Here is a 6,000-nt window from a genome sequence, read left to right on the forward strand (position 1 = left end):
ACAGGGGTACTGGTACAGAGTCAATGTGGAGGCTATATACATGGTGTTACGGTACAGAGTCAATGTGGAGGCTATATACAGGGGGCACTGGTACAGAGTCAATGTGGAGGCTATATACATGGTGTTATGGTACAGAGTCAATGTGGAGGCTATATACAGGGGTACTGGTACAGAGTCAATGTGGAGGCTATATACATGGTGTTACGGTACAGAGTCAATGTGGAGGCTATATACAGGGGGTACCGGTACAGAGTCAATGTGGAGGCTATATACATGGTGTTATGGTACAGAGTCAATGTGGAGGCTATATACAGGGGTACCGGTACAGAGTCAATGTGGAGGCTATATACAGGGGTACTGGTACAGAGTCAATGTGGAGGCTATATACAGGGGTACTGGTACAGAGTCAATGTGGAGGCTATATACAGGGGTACTGGTACAGAGTCAATGTGGAGGCTATATACATGGTGTTATGGTACAGAGTCAATGTGGAGGCTATATACAGGGGGTACTGGTACAGAGTCAATGTGGAGGCTATATACATGGTGTTACGGTACAGAGTCAATGTGGAGGCTATATACAGGGGTACCGGTACAGAGTCAATGTGGAGGCTATATACATGGTGTTATGGTACAGAGTCAATGTGGAGGCTATATACAGGGGTACCAGTACAGAGTCAATGTGGAGGCTATATACAGGGGTACTGGTACAGAGTCAATGTGGAGGCTATATACAGGGGGTACTGGTACAGAGTCAATGTGGAGGCTATATACAGGGGTACTGGTACAGAGTCAATGTGGAGGCTATATACAGGGGTACTGGTACAGAGTCAATGTGGAGGCTATATACAGGGGTACCAGTACAGAGTCAATGTGGAGGCTATATACAGGGGTACCAGTACAGAGTCAATGTGGAGGCTATACACATGGGGTACCAGTACAGAGTCAATGTGGAGGCTATATACAGGGGGTACCAGTACAGAGTCAATGTGGAGGCTATATACAGGGGTACCAGTACAGAGTCAATGTGGAGGCTATATACAGGGGGTACCAGTACAGAGTCAATGTGGAGGCTATATACAGGGGTACTGGTACAGAGTCAATGTGGAGGCTATATACAGGGGGCACCAGTACAGAGTCAATGTGGAGGCTATATACATGGTGTTATGGTACAGAGTCAATCTGGAGGCTATATACAGGGGTACCGGTACAGAGTCAATGTGGAGGCTGTATACATGGTGTTATGATACAGAGTCAATGTGGAGGCTATATACAGGGGTACTGGTACAGAGTCAATGTGGAGGCTGTTTACAGGGGGTACCGGTACAGAGTCAATGTGGAGGCCATATACAGGGGGCACCAGTACAGAGTCAATGTGGAGGCTATATACATGGTGTTATGGTACAGAGTCAATCTGGAGGCTATATACAGGGGGTACCGGTACAGAGTCAATGTGGAGGCTGTATACATGGTGTTATGGTACAGAGTCAATGTGGAGGCTATATACAGGGGTACTGGTACAGAGTCAATGTGGAGGCTGTTTACAGGGGTACCGGTGCAGAGTCAATGTGGAGGCTATATACAGGGGTACTGGTACAGAGTCAATGTGGAGGCTATATACATGGTGTTATGGTACAGAGTCAATGTGGAGGCTATATACAGGGGGTACTGGTACAGAGTCAATGTGGAGGCTGTATACAGGGGTACCGGTACAGAGTCAATGTGGAGGCTATGTACATGGTGTTATGGTACAGAGTCAATGTGGAGGCTATATACAGGGGTACTGGTACAGAGTCAATGTGGAGGCTGTATACAGGGGGTACCGGTACAGAGTCAATGTGGAGGCCATATACAGGGGTACCAGTACAGAGTCAATGTGGAGGCTATATACAGGGGTTATACTGGTACATGGTGTTATGGTACAGAGTCAATGTGGAGCTATATACAGGGGGTACCGGTACAGAGTCAATGTGGAGGCTATATACAGGGGCACTGGTACAGAGTCAATGTGGAGGCTATATACATGGTGTTATGGTACAGAGTCAATCTGGAGGCTATATACAGGGGGTACCGGTACAGAGTCAATGTGGAGGCTGTATACATGGTGTTATGGTACAGAGTCAATGTGGAGGCTATATACAGGGGTACTGGTACAGAGTCAATGTGGAGGCTGTTTACAGGGGGTACTGGTACAGAGTCAATGTGGAGGCTATATACAGGGGGTACTGGTACAGAGTCAATGTGGAGGCTATATACATGGTGTTATGGTACAGAGTCAATGTGGAGGCTATATACAGGGGTACTGGTACAGAGTCAATGTGGAGGCTGTATACAGGGGGTACCGGTACAGAGTCAATGTGGAGGCTATATACATGGTGTTATGGTACAGAGTCAATGTGGAGGCTATATACAGGGGTACTGGTACAGAGTCAATGTGGAGGCTGTATACAGGGGTACCGGTACAGAGTCAATGTGGAGGCTATATACATGGTGTACGGTACAGAGTCAATGTGGAGGCTATATACAGGGGTACCGGTACAGAGTCAATGTGGAGGCTATATACATGGTGTTATGGTACAGAGTCAATGTGGAGGCTATATACAGGGGTACTGGTACAGAGTCAATGTGGAGGCTATATACAGGGGTACTGGTACAGAGTCAATGTGGAGGCTATATACAGGGGGTACTGGTACAGAGTCAATGTGGAGGCTATATACATGGTGTTACGGTACAGAGTCAATGTGGAGGCTATATACAGGGGTACCGGTACAGAGTCAATGTGGAGGCTATATACATGGTGTTATGGTACAGAGTCAATGTGGAGGCTATATACAGGGGTACTGGTACAGAGTCAATGTGGAGGCTATATACAGGGGTACTGGTACAGAGTCAATGTGGAGGCTATATACATGGTGTTATGGTACAGAGTCAATGTGGAGGCTATATACAGGGGTACCGGTACAGAGTCAATGTGGAGGCTATATACATGGTGTTATGGTACAGAGTCAATGTGGAGGCTATATACAGGGGTACCAGTACAGAGTCAATGTGGAGGCTATATACAGGGGTACTGGTACAGAGTCAATGTGGAGGCTATATACAGGGGTACTGGTACAGAGTCAATGTGGAGGCTATATACATGGTGTTATGGTACAGAGTCAATGTGGAGGCTATATACAGGGGTACTGGTACAGAGTCAATGTGGAGGCTATATACATGGTGTTACGGTACAGAGTCAATGTGGAGGCTATATACAGGGGTACTGGTACAGAGTCAATGTGGAGGCTATATACATGGTGTTATGGTACAGAGTCAATGTGGAGGCTATATACAGGGGTACTGGTACAGAGTCAATGTGGAGGCTATATACAGGGGTACTGGTACAGAGTCAATGTGGAGGCTATGTACATGGTGTTACTGGTACAGAGTCAATGTGGAGGCTATATACATGGTGTTACTGGTACAGAGTCAATGTGGAGGCTATATACAGGGGTACTGGTACAGAGTCAATGTGGAGGCTATATACAGGGGTACTGGTACAGAGTCAATGTGGAGGCTATATACAGGGGTACTGGTACAGAGTCAATGTGGAGGCTATATACAGGGGTACTGGTACAGAGTCAATGTGGAGGCTATATACATGGTGTTATGGTACAGAGTCAATGTGGAGGCTATATACAGGGTACCAGTACAGAGTCAATGTGGAGGCTATATACAGGGTACTGGTACAGAGTCAATGTGGAGGCTATGTACATGGTGTTATGGTACAGAGTCAATGTGGAGGCTATATACAGGGGGTACTGGTACAGAGTCAATGTGGAGGCTATATACATGGTGTTATGGTACAGAGTCAATGTGGAGGCTATATACAGGGGTACCAGTACAGAGTCAATGTGGAGGCTATATACAGGGGTACTGGTACAGAGTCAATGTGGAGGCTATATACAGGGGTACTGGTACAGAGTCAATGTGGAGGCTATATACAGGGTGTTACTGGTACAGAGTCAATGTGGAGGCTATATACAGGGGTACTGGTACAGAGTCAATGTGGAGGCTATATACATGGTGTTACGGTACAGAGTCAATGTGGAGGCTATATACAGGGGTACCGGTACAGAGTCAATGTGGAGGCTATATACATGGTGTTATGGTACAGAGTCAATGTGGAGGCTATATACAGGGGTACCGGTACAGAGTCAATGTGGAGGCTATATACAGGGGTACTGGTACAGAGTCAATGTGGAGGCTATATACAGGGGTACTGGTACAGAGTCAATGTGGAGGCTATATACAGGGGTACTGGTACAGAGTCAATGTGGAGGCTATATACATGGTGTTATGGTACAGAGTCAATGTGGAGGCTATATACAGGGGTACTGGTACAGAGTCAATGTGGAGGCTATATACATGGTGTTACGGTACAGAGTCAATGTGGAGGCTATATACAGGGGTACCGGTACAGAGTCAATGTGGAGGCTATATACATGGTGTTATGGTACAGAGTCAATGTGGAGGCTATATACAGGGGTACCAGTACAGAGTCAATGTGGAGGCTATATACAGGGGTACTGGTACAGAGTCAATGTGGAGGCTATATACAGGGGTACTGGTACAGAGTCAATGTGGAGGCTATATACAGGGGTACTGGTACAGAGTCAATGTGGAGGCTATATACAGGGGGTACTGGTACAGAGTCAATGTGGAGGCTATGTACATGGTGTTATGGTACAGAGTCAATGTGGAGGCTATATACAGGGGGTACCGGTACAGAGTCAATGTGGAGGCTATATACATGGTGTTATGGTACAGAGTCAATGTGGAGGCTATATACAGGGGGTACCAGTACAGAGTCAATGTGGAGGCTATATACAGGGGGTACTGGTACAGAGTCAATGTGGAGGCTATATACAGGGGGTACTGGTACAGAGTCAATGTGGAGGCTATGTACATGGTGTTATGGTACAGAGTCAATGTGGAGGCTATATACAGGGGGTACCGGTACAGAGTCAATGTGGAGGCTATATACAGGGGTACCGGTACAGAGTCAATGTGGAGGCTATATACAGGGGTACTGGTACAGAGTCAATGTGGAGGCTATATACAGGGGTACCGGTACAGAGTCAATGTGGAGGCTATATACAGGGGTACTGGTACAGAGTCAATGTGGAGGCTATATACAAGGGTACCGGTACAGAGTCAATGTGGAGGCTATATACAAGGGTACCGGTACAGAGTCAATGTGGAGGCTAAATAGAGGGGTACAGAGTCAATGTGGAGGCTATATACAGGGGGTACTGGTACAGAGTCAATGTGGAGGCTATATACAGGGGTACTGGTACAGAGTCAATGTGGAGGCTATATACAGGGGGTACTGGTACCGAGTCAATGTGGAGGCTATATACAGGGGGTACTGGTACAGAGTCAATGTGGAGGCTATATACAGGGGTACCGGTACAGAGTCAATGTGGAGGCTATATACAGGGGTACTGGTACAGAGTCAATGTGGAGGCTATATACAGTGGGTACTGGTACAGAGTCAATGTGGAGGCTATATACAGGGTACTGGTACAGAGTCAATGTGGAGGCTATATACAAGGGGTACCGGTACAGAGTCAATGTGGAGGCTATATACAGGGGGTACTGGTACAGAGTCAATGTGGAGGCTATATACAGGGGTACAGGTACAGAGACAATGTGGAGGCTATATACAGGGGTACCGGTACAGAGTCAATGTGGAGGCTATATACAGGGGGTACCGGTACAGAGTCAATGTGGAGGCTATATACAGGGGTACTGGTACAGAGTCAATGTGGAGGCTATATACAGGGGTACTGGTACCGAGTCAATGTGGAGGCTATATACAGGGGGTACAGGTACAGAGTCAATGTGGAGGCTATATACAGGGGGTACAGGTACAGAGTCAATGTGGAGGCTATATACAGGGGGTACAGGTACAGAGTCAATGTGGAGGCTATATACAGGGGGTACTGGTACAGAGTCA

This window comes from Oncorhynchus tshawytscha, linkage group LG02, assembly GCF_018296145.1.
Source record: "Oncorhynchus tshawytscha isolate Ot180627B linkage group LG02, Otsh_v2.0, whole genome shotgun sequence".
NCBI lineage: Eukaryota > Metazoa > Chordata > Actinopteri > Salmoniformes > Salmonidae > Oncorhynchus > Oncorhynchus tshawytscha.